We start from the raw sequence: 12,371 nt of genomic DNA, 5'->3' as shown, positions 1-12,371 counted from the left end.
CGTAGTCAAATAGCAATCTGAAGAACGTACAACATGTGCGCAATCGACAAAATGAGACACATGAATGTAGCACAATTATACCTATATGGTCATCTGGGTTCAATAAATACTAGCGTTCCATTAACGTTCCCTTTACGCTTTTTTGTGGAACACTGTGAGCTGTTTGCAATATCATCTGACATTCGCTTCACGAGGGTTCATATAAAACGACGTATACCGCTAGACAGAATTTTGAGGAATTTAGAGTAGATGTTCTGCTGCTGGTCATGTCCGATCTTGATTAACTCTTAAAGAAATATTCCTCGGAAACTCTATTATTTCTGAAGCATAATGTTCCATACATTCTTTTGCTTTGTGGAGGTCATCATGTGCTTTTATAGCGTAACCAAATGCAATAATTCATTCTTGTTAAACAAACCGCAACAGGTTCTGAATAGTCCTTTATTAATGCAGTCGGTTTCGCAATCTAAATTTGCGTCATGAGGTAATTCTCAACAGAAAAACAGAGATTGGGGGAAAAATTATTATTTTTTTCATTTCTTGCAAGAGTCGAATCAATATGTAACTTCCATTTTGTTTAGGTACTAAAAATAGGATATGGACAATAACTCTAAAGAGAACTGGGTACGCACTAAGGAGAATTTTCACATTCAAACAATATACAGCCAAACGCAGAGATTACTGTGCATCCCTGCCACTCTCAGTGAAGTGGTATTAAGACGTCATTATAGGGAACGGTAATCAACATAAGAATTGCGGAAAGAAAGAGAGGGCCGTGTCAAATGTATCATGTTCTAAAAAGAGGCATGGAGAATGATACAATAACTGCTAATGGATGGATAAAACACGTAAAATTCTATTATAACACGCTCAGTAAACAGAGGTAAGACACCGCAATGTACTTGCTAATTGTATCGCAATACTGAGGACAATCAACCCAGTTGTCAATAGTGTAATTATTGCCGCAACATCTTTCAGGACCACATAATCCCATTTTCAAATGCTTAAAATTTTTTTATGTAATTCAAAGAGGATTCGCGCTGTATAGAATACGTCCAGCATACGTAAACAGTTGTGCTATTGTGTATCGTGTCTGTATGTAACAGCAAGGAACTGTGAGCAATATTTCTATGGACATAGCCTGTTGTATAAGATACTTTATGTTTTTAAATATTTTAGCGATGATAAACATTTTATAATGTTCTATTTTCATCCACTTGACATGTTGTGTGTCAGATCAGCGTAAAATGAACATGTCTTACAACAAAAGATTTTAAGACTGAAGATGACAATATAGTCTTTTGAAATCGGTTGTCTTAAATAAATAAATAAATAAATAAATAAATATATTATGTGATCTTAGCTGTTGAATGGCTTTTAACAAATAGAACACCCTTCAGTTCTCTCAAAATGCAAAAATTCAATCAACCTTCTAAATATTCATGATGTGTAGGAAAATGTTGACTTATTACATGATGCAGTTCAATTTATTTGGTATTTCATGTACGATTCCCCTAGTTGATAGCTTCAGATAGATGTATTTCAGATTGTGGTTCAAATGGTTCAAATGGCTCTGAGCACTATGGGACTTAACATCTGAGGTCATCAGTCCCCTAGAACCTAGAACTACTTAAACCTAACTAACCTAAGGACATCACACACATCCATGCCCGAGGCAGGATTCGAACCTGCGACAGTAGCAGCAGCGCGGTTCCAAACTGAATCGCCTAGAACCGCACGGCCACACCGGCCGGCTCAGGGTATCAGATAAATAAGTTGACATATTCTATCCGAAATACGGTTCCTTATATTCACTAATGACTCATGCAACCGAAAATTCAATTCAGAAAATTTGTCTCACGTTTACTTGGTGATAATAACCTATCATGTAATTATTATAATTTGAGAATAATACTTCAGACTATGACAGCAACGTTGGTCCTGATTGGACGCATTGGTTAATAGCGTCACCATAATTCGCGTTGCCACATTTACCGCACACACATCGGAAGGACACGAATGCCACGCTAATCCCTTGCCTAGTTATCGGTGCTTGTAGATCCGCACTGGAGTCACGGTACGTTGCAGAAACGCTGCAACGGCGCCCTCAAATGGAAAGCTCACCCCTTATAATTTATATGAGAATGAGAGCAAATAAATTAGCTTACAGACGTTATAATAATAATAATCTCTAGGAGTGCTGCCGAATGTCGTGCGTCGTTGTTATTACACACTAAATCGAAATCTACTGCTCCATAAAATGTGTACGCTGGATGTCGAACTGTTTCTATTCGCTACGAGAGTGGCTCGAATCTTTTTCCAGTCACCAGTGTTTATGCTTTCGTGGGTTCTCGAAATTTACGTGAATGGCAGGATGATTCATCTGGGAAAGAAACAGCCAGTTTCGCTCCGCTTCCTTCTGCTTCAATTGTAGTGATTTCATACCCTAAGAGAAGTTAAATATCGGTTTCCTTTCCTTTACCTCCTAACTAACTAACTCAGTCTGAATATATGCCTCGGAAGTCCCAATGGCACTGAACGACAGCCGTGTCGTACTGAGCCGAAAGGCGTCACTTAATGTCGCTGCGGAGGGCATGTAGTCAGCACACCGCTCTCCCGACAGTTGACAGTTTTCGTAGCCGGAGCCGCTGCTTCTCAGTCAAATAGATTTTCAATTGGCCTCACATGGGCTGAGTGCACCCCACTTGTTAACAGCCCTCACTTGTCCCAGACGGTGACCTATGCAATTACTAGTCAAGCCCGACAGCTTCCGTCACACGTAGCACGTGGATTGCCAGTGAAACAGTACTCGCGTGATAAAGTTGACTCCTGGTGACTTTTAAGCGTGTCCGAGAGTGACTGGTAGAAGGTGTAATTTCGATGAACATACAGGTCGAGATTACATTGCCCTTGCTCCATTGTGTATTGTGTGGATGATATTTTCCGTGCCTACTTCTCCATTCTCTCTCCACACCAACTTTTCTTGAGTTGCTACTCCCCCCAATGTTTTCAAAAATTGCGAAGAAACGTTATTTATCTTTTCTGTCTTATTTGGTGGTAAGCCTTCCGAAGCTCTGTTAAAGTCTCGCTCTAGTACTGGATGTGCTATATGTTCCTTATCGACTCCCATTTCTTGTTCTACCACGCGCCGGACGTGGTGGCCAAGCGGTTCTAGGCGCTGCAGTCCGGAACCGCGCGACTGCTACAGTCGCAGGTTCGAATCCTGCCTCGGGCATGGATGTGTGTGATGTCCTTAGGTTAGTTAGGTTTAAGTAGTTCTAAGTTCTAGGGGACTGATGACCACAGATGTCCCATAGTGCTCAGAGCCATTTGAACAATTTTTGTTCTACCACATCATTAGATGGCTTGCCCCTCGTAGAGACATTAGTATACTTTCACAACCTATGCGCTCTCTCCTCAGCGGTTAACAGTAGAATTCCCATTTCACTCTCAATGTTGCCCTTTCCTTTTTTTTAATTTCACAGAAAGTTTACTATGTTCTGAATCACTCCTTGCGACGACATTTGTTTTTCGATTTCTTAAATTTTTTCCCGCAGCTTCTTCGCCTTGGCTTTACTGAACTTCCTTTTTACTCTACTCGTAAGTGACCGGTACTGCTGTATTCCTGTCTTTCCCCTTTCGTTGATAAGCTAAAGTATTCCTTTTGTAATCAATGATACGTACTTATCTTTGTCTCTACATATTCAATGTTCATTGCACTTCAAATGAACCGACTACTATGGTATTAATTGTCGCAGCATCTACAGCCTAAGAGAACTTCAAAATCACATGGTCATTCGTCAATACTTCAGTATCTCACTTCTTTCCATATTGGTTCTTGCGGACTATTCTCTTAAACTTCAGACTACCCTTCATCATTGCTAAATTGTGATTTGAATGTTAAATGGCTCTTGGATACGCCTTACAATCTAATATCTACAGACAGTTTACTGCTAAAAAAACATGGTCCACTGGTACCTTACAAGCGACTCCGCAAAACAAAAACCACGCACGAGGGGGCCTCGTTCCTTTCCTCGGCCACACTGCCGGCTGCGGGGCTGCAGACGGCACACCACGGGGGCGGCCTTTCTGTGGGAGAACATCCTCGTTATTTTTACGGCGGTGAATATTGTTTTTCTCCCTGATTTCGCGGCGTTCCCTCTTGTTTGCGTAAGTTACAGTTATTACTGCCCAGCCGCACTGTTTGCTTTTATTACGGGACGGCGCGTCGGGTCGTGCTCGGGCCGCGGTCGTGATCGTGCCCCGCGGGGACCGCGGGCCGATTGTCCGCCGCCTCCGCTCTTCAGTTTTTTTCCATCTCGACGCCGCGCCGCCGACTTGACCGCATTGTATTTTTTATTTCAATTGCCAGCGCCGCCAATCCCATCTGGCGGCGGCCGACGGCGGCCCGGAGAGGGGAATCCCCCAGGAGGGGGCCGCGGTAATGGCGCAGCCCCGGCGGCAGCTCTCGCCGGCACCCGGAAATTGGCCCGGAGAGCCGACAAGGGCCAAGTGGGGACCGGCCCAACACCAGCACACGCTTGTTCCTCGCCACCTGTTACAACTGCTGCCAGGCGTGTCTTCCAGTGCGTCCCACTACAATCGCTTTTGTATTTGTAGCTATTTCGAGGGGCTGTTCACATCAGGTCGGTAATTTAGTTCAGTGGCCCTAATCAATCAGGAAACGGCAACTAAACTGGGTAATTGGTAAAAAAACTTTCTACAGCCAAGATCGCATAAATTTTTATTTGGTTTCAACAAACGGTTTCGATAGACTTTGCTGTCGTCTTCGGGTCTTCAAAAAATTTTTTACAAGACGTGTTCGTTGTGATTTGGAACTTCATGTCAAGTTGTGATCTTAGTGAATAAAACGCAGCAAATTATGCAAAGGTTCCTCAGAAAGAAGCATTTGAAGTCAAAACACACCTTGTGCACTTGGCCATGTTCGTATATGTAGCGGTCATAAACGTTTGTTACGTCATAAATATCATAATATACGTGAGTTTACTTTGGCTTCCCCCCCATGAACCAAGGACCTTGCCGTTGGTGGGGAGGCTTGCGTGCCTCGGCGATACAGATGGCCGTACCGTAGGTGCAACCACAACGGAGGGGTATCTGTTGAGAGGCCAGACACACATGTGGTTCCTGAAGAGGGGTAGCAGCCTTTTCAGTAGTTGCAGGGGCAACAGTCTGGATGATTGACTGATCTGGCCTTGTAACATTAACCAAAACGGCCTTGCTGTGCTGGTACTGCGAACGGCTGAAAGCAAGGAGATACTACAGCCGTAATTTTTCCCGAGGACATGCAGCTTTACTGTATGATTAAATGATGATGGCGTCCTCTTGGGTAAAATATTCCGGAGGTAAAATAGTCCCCCATTCGGATCTCCGGGAGGGGACTACTCAAGAGGACGTCGTTATCAGGAGAAAGAAAACTGGCATTCTATGGATCGGAGCGTGGAATGTCAGATCCCTTAATCGGGCAGGTAGGTTAGAAAATTTAAAAAGGGAAATAGATAGGTTAAAGTTAGATATAGTGGGAATTAGTGAAATTCGGTGGCAGGAGGAACAAGACTTTTGGTCAGGTGATTACAGGGTTATAAATACAAAATCAAATAGGGGTAATGCAGGAGTAGGTTTAATAATGAATAAAAAAATAGGAGTGCGGGTTAGCTACTACAAACAGCATAGTGAACGCATTATTGTGGCCAAGATAGACACAAAGCCCATGCCCACTACAGTAGTACAAGTTTATATGCCAACTAGCTCTGCAGATGATGAAGAAATAGATGAAATGTATGACGAGATAAAAGAGATTATTCAGGTAGTAAAGGGAGACGAAAATTTAATAGTCATGGGTGACTGGAATTCGTCAGTAGGAAAAGGGAGAGAAGGAAACATAGTAGGTGAATATGGATTGGAGGGAAGAAATGAAAGAGGAAGCCGCCTTGTAGAATTTTGCACAGAGCATAACTTAATCATAGCTAACACTTGGTTCAAGAATCATAAAAGAAGGTTGTATACCTGGAAGAATCCTGGAGATACTAATAGGTATCAGGTAGATTATATAATGGTAAGATAGAGATTTGGGAACCAGGTTTTAAATTGTAAGACATTTCCAGGGGCAGATGTGGATTCTGACCACAATCTATTGGTTATGAACTGCAGATTGAAACTGAAGAAACTGCAAAAAGGTGGGAATTTAAGGAGATGGGACCTGGATAAACTGAAAGAACCAGAGGTTGTAGAGAGTTTCAGGGAGAGCATAAGGGAACAATTGACAGGAATGGGGGAAAGAAATACAGTAGAAGAAGAATGGGTAGCTCTGAGGGATGAAGTAGTGAAGGCAGCAGAGGATCAAGTAGGTAAAAAGATGAGGGCTAATAGAAATCCTTGGGTAACAGAAGAAATATTGAATTTAATTGATGAAAGGAGAAAATATAAAAATGCAGTAAATGAAGCAGGCAAAAGGGAATACAAACGTCTCAAAAATGAGATCGACAGAAAGTGCAAAATGGCTAAGCAGGGATGGCTAGAGGACAAATGTAGGGATGTAGAGGCTTGTCTCACTAGGGGTAAGATAGATACTGCCTACAGGAAAATTAAAGAGACCTTTGGAGAGAAGAGAACCACTTGTATGAATATCAAGAGCTCAGATGGCAACCCAGTTCTAAGCAAAGAAGGGAAGGCAGAAAGGTGGAAGGAGTATATAGAGGGCGATGTACTTGAGGACAGTATTATGGAAATGGAAGAGGATGTAGATGAAGATGAAATGCGAGATAAGATACTGCGTGAAGAGTTTGACAGAGCACTGAAAGACCTGAGTCGAAACAAGGCAAGATGTATGAGACAGGCGAAATACCCACAGACTTCAAGAAGAATATAATAATTCCAATCCCAAAGAAAGCAGGTGTTGACAGATGTGAAAATTACCGAACTATCAGTTTAATAAGTCACAGCTGCAAAATACTAACGCGAATTCTTTACAGACGAATGGAAAAACTGGTAGAAGCGGACCTAGGGGAACATCAGTTTGGATTCCGTAGAAATGTTGGAACACGTGAGGCAATACTAACCTTACGACTTATCTTAGAAGAAAGATTAATAAAAGGCAAACCTACGTTTCTAGCATTTGTAGACTTAGAGAAAGCTTTTGACAACGTTAACTGGAATACTCTCTTTCAAATTCTGAAGGTGGCAGGGGTAAAATACAGGGAGCGAAAGGCTATTTACAATTTGTACAGAAACCAGATGGCAGTTATAAGAGTCGAGGGGCATGAAAGGGAAGCAGTGATTGGGAAAGGAGTGAGACAGGGTTGTAGCCTCTCCCCGATGTTATTCATTCTGTATATTGAGCAAGCAGTAAAGGAAACAAAAGAAAAATTCGGAGTAGGTATTAAAATTCATGGAGAAGAAGTAAAAACTTTGAGGTTCGCCGATGACATTGTAATTCTGTCAGAGACAGCAAGGGACTTGGAAGAGTAGTTGAACGGAATGGACAGTGTCTTGAAAGGAGAGTATAAGATGAACAGCAACAAAAGCAAAACGAGGATAATGGAATGTAGTCAAATTAAATCGGGTGATGCTGAGGGAATTAGATTAGGAAATGAGACACTTAAAGTAGTAAAGGAGTTTTGCTATTTAGGGAGCAAAATAACTGATGATGGTCGAAGTAGAGAGGATATAAAATGTAGACTGGCAATGGCAAGGAAATCGTTTCTGAAGAAGAGAAATTTGTTAACATCAAGTATAGATTTAAGTGTCAGGAAGTCGTTTCTGAAAGTATTTGTATGCAGTGTAGCCATGTATGGAAGTGAAACATGGACAATAACCAGTTTGGACAAGAAGAGAATAGAAGCTTTTGAAATGTGGTGCTACAGAATAATGCTGAAGATAAGGTGGGTAGATCACGTAACTAATGAGGAGGTATTGTTTAGGATTGGGGAGAAGAGAAGTTTGTGGCACAACTTGACTAGAAGAAGGGATCGGTTGGTAGGACATGTTTTGAGGCGGCCGGCCGCGGTGGTCTAGCGGTTCTGGCGCTGCAGTCTGGAACCGCGGGACTGCTACGGTCGCAGGTTCGAATCCTGCCTCGGGCATGGGTGTGTGTGATGTCCTTAGGTTAGTTAGGTTTAAGTAGTTCTAAGTTCTAGGGGACTTATGACCTAAGATGTTGAGTCCCATAGTGCTCAGAGCCATTTGAACCATTTTTTTTTTTGTTTTGAGGCATCAAGGTTCAAATGGCTCTGAGCACTATGGGACTCAACTGCTGAGGTCATTAGTCCCCTAGAACTTAGAACTAGTTAAACCTAACTAACCTAAGGACATCACAAACATCCATGCCCGAGGCAGGATTCGAACCTGCGACCGTAGCGGTCTTGCGGTTCCAGACTGCAGCGCCTTTAACCGCACGGCCACTTCGACCGGCAGGCATCAAGGGATCACAAATTTAGCATTGGAGGGCAGCGTGGAGGGTAAAAATCGTAGAGGGAGACCAAGAGATCAATACACTAAGCAGATTCAGAAGGATGTAGGTTGCAGTAGGTACTGGGAGATGAAGAAGCTTGCACAGGATAGAGTAGCATGGAGAGCTGCATCAAACCAGTCTCAGGACTGAAGACCACAACAACAACAACATACTTTAGCTTGACATGTTCCATTCATCGGTGATCCATCTTAGACGGCGTAAATGCTACAAGTTACCCACTAACATGACAACTTGGCATGAGGTTCCGTCTTACATTGGACACGTTTTGTGGTAATAGTTTTGCAAAGATTGTAATACATTATCGCCAAATGGAGGGAGGAGAAGTTATTTAAGGAATATTTTAATGCTCCGTTATAGTTTTTATAAAATCTCCTCACCAATGTTTCGTATGCCACATTTATAAACGTCCTGTATGTATTTTCCTAGTCGTTGGAGGGCACTACAAACTGCGTACCAGCTAAAAAACAATTAACATATTTCTGTAAATTTTTGAGTTTTTTAAAATATTTTAATGCTCTAAATTCATCAGTGTTCATGGGATACTCAGGACAACTATTTACGAATCACACCATCACACTCGCTTGTCAGTTTTAAAGATGTTGCACCATTTACGTTTCTTAAAAATTTTATAAGGCCGCAGCAGACTAGTGTATGGCCCGTTAAGACAGTGAACTTTCAGTTCTGTATTCAATAGGTAACAGTGTAACTGTAAAAAATGTTACGTTGCTCAACTGTTGTATTGTAACAGATTTCTTAAAAAATCTGAAGCCTTCTAAACATAAATTTTAAACCACTTATAATTTGAACCAACTTCAATTTCAATTTCTGTAATACATCTGAAAACTGGCAGCTGACCCGAAACCAGTACATGTAGAAATAAAGAAAAGCAAGCTAGTGATTGAACTGGGAAAGTTTTGTAGAAGTGAAGATCGTGGACAATCCTTGATGGTGAATACGTCTAGTTCTGTAAAGACATTTCTAGAGAAACAGAGGCAACCACATAACAGGCAAGCGGTTCTAGGCGCTTCAGTCCGGAACCGCGCGATTGCTACGGTCGCAGATTGGAATCCTGCCTCGGGCATGGATGTGGTTCAAATGGTTCAAATGGCTCTGAGCACTATGGGACTTAACTGCTGAGGTCATCAGTCCCCTAGAACTTAGAACTACTTAAACCTAACTAACTAAGGACATCACACACATCCATGCCCGAGGCAGGATTCGAACCTGCGACCGTCGCGGTCGCGCGGCTCCAGACTGTAGCGCCTAGAACCGCTCGGCCACTCTGGCCGGCTGGCATGGATGTGTGTGATAGGTTAGTTAGGTTTAAGTAGTTCTAAGTTCTAGGGAAATGATGACCTCAGAAGTTAAGTCCCATAGTGCTCAGAGCCAACCACATAACGGGCCTAAACCAAAGCTTGGGGGCTATAAATAGATTCTGAGTGAAACCTGTTTGACTATCAAGAGGACAATGTGTGAACCCTTCAAGTACCTTAGCAGAATACAGTATGTTTACAAACTCCCTAAGATTTCTGTCGTAACGTTTAAAATTAGGACGTTTTTGTTAGTAATCGGAAGGATTGTAAGCAACAGAAGACGTTGTTGTTACAGACTGACTGCGTGGAATGTCTGATAAGGAGTCGCGGAATCGTTTTATTTTTTAAAAATTATGTTCTACCTTTTAAGGGCTCACGTTTAAACACAGTTATAAAGTTATTATTTTAAAGTATTTGCTCTTTTCTAAATACTCGTGTGTTAAATTTCCACTATTATTTTCAAAAGTACTGCGTCGCAGTTAATGCGTGAAAGGGCATTATGATATATTTTTGCTGTTCGAATTGATATTAATTTCTGTTATTGTCACCCTGTGGCTATGTGGTTTTAAAATTGACCTTGTGTGTTTTTTAGAGTACCTAATCTGCGTTGAATGGAGGGACCGAGCGATGTTTTCACTACGTTCATCTCCTCATGTGAATGACCATGTGTTTCAGCTTCTTGAGTTTTGATTCAATATTATCAGTGTATTAATTGTTTAAATTCTGTTAATGGTGATTCCGTCACTGTTTATCGCATTCAGAACTCACATGCAACAAATTTTAAAATTCTCTTCAAACCTTCGGTTACCTGTACATCATTCTCATCATGGCAGTCATTAATAATTTTATGGTGACTCTTATAGCATCATATTATTCATTTTGTCAGTGTTATTTAAATGCCGCGGAGGCGAATAAGTGTTCTGAAATGTCTCTCTTTCTTGGATTCTGAGCAGTACCACTCCCAGATTCATGCTCCTGCCATTTGAGATTTTATGAGTAATTTTCACGAGCCATCTCCTACTAGACATGCCATTAAGAACATGATCAACAAATCTATGTGAATGGTTGTGTTAGTGACGAATAGCGTCGAGGAAGGCTAACTGTAGCAGATGAAACTGTGGAAGTATTCATAAACCGATTACTGACAGCCCATCGGCATAAATCAGATGACTACACACGGAACTTGATATTATTACACACACTGTTGTATAGAAAAAATGCGGAAAAGTTTATGTTGAAATGAGTGGACGATGACTCAACAGCAGGACCATAGAACATAGGCAACATTGCAGGATGGGGCAGGTGGAGAAATCAAGCATGGCAGAGTGCGCTGTGTAAGGCCGACCACATAGTAAAATTCGCTGACACGGAAGTTCTGTCTGTGGAGAAGAGCTATCACATCCTCTTGTTTTGTATCCCGCCTGGATAGCGGTGCGTCGATCTGCTCCTGTGAACTGCTTCTGTAATATAGGCGGAGAGTGAAGGAAGCGAGTAGGAGCAGGAGTCGTGAAGCACTTCGGTACTGCAAGTAGCTTTAACACTTTTATTTAATAAAGTCAGAAACACAAGTAAAAATCAAATGCATACATAACTTTGGCTAGGATGAGCACATAGGTGTGAAGCCGTAGTCCATGTCTAATCCTGTGAAGTTAGGATGGCTGTTCTGTTTAATGTCAAAACTAACAAATACTCGTTGCTGTACAAAGTTTAACTGAACGTAACTAATACAAAGTCTCAATAGCAAGGTAGCCCACTCACAAGGGAACCTCCCCATCGCACCCCCCTCAGATTTAGTTATAAGTTGGCACAGTGGATAGGCCTTGAAAAACTGAACACAGATCAATCGAGAAAACAGGAAGAAGTTGTGTGGAACTACGAAAAAAATTAGTAAAATATACAAACTGAGTAGTCCATGCCATGATAGGCAACATCAAAGAGAATGGGAGGGAAGGAGCGCCGTGGTTCCGTGGCTAGCGAGAGCAGCTACGGAAGGAAAGGTCCTACGTTCAAGTCTTCCCTCGAGTGAAAAGTTTAATTTTTTATTTTCAGTTTATGTGACAAACTCTTATGTTTTCATCACTTTTTTGGGAGTGATTATCACATCCACAAGAAAACCTAAATCGAGCGAGGTAGAAGAATCTTTTTACCCATTCGCTAAGTGTACAAGTTACGTGGGTCGACAACATATTCCTGTCACGTGACGCACATGCCGTCACCAGTGTCGTATAGAATATATCAGATGCGTTTTCCTGTGGAGGAATCGGTTGACCTATGACCTTGCGATCAAATGTTTTCGGTTCCCATTGGAGAGGCACGTCCTTTCGTCTACTAATCGCACGGTTTTGCGGTGCGGTCGTAAAACACAGATACTAAACTTATTACAGTGAACAGAGACGTCAATGAACGAACGTACAGATCATAACTTTTCGAAAATAAAATTTTCAGTCGAGGGAAGACTTGTACCAAGGACCTCTCTTTCCGCAGCTACTCACGCTAACCACGGGTCCACGGCGCTCCTGAGTTCACATACTCCTCGATGTAGCCTATCTTCCGCATGGACTTCTCAGTTT

The sequence above is a fragment of the Schistocerca nitens genome, chromosome 7, assembly GCF_023898315.1.
Source record: "Schistocerca nitens isolate TAMUIC-IGC-003100 chromosome 7, iqSchNite1.1, whole genome shotgun sequence".
NCBI lineage: Eukaryota > Metazoa > Arthropoda > Insecta > Orthoptera > Acrididae > Schistocerca > Schistocerca nitens.
This window is presented reverse-complemented; position numbering follows the sequence as displayed.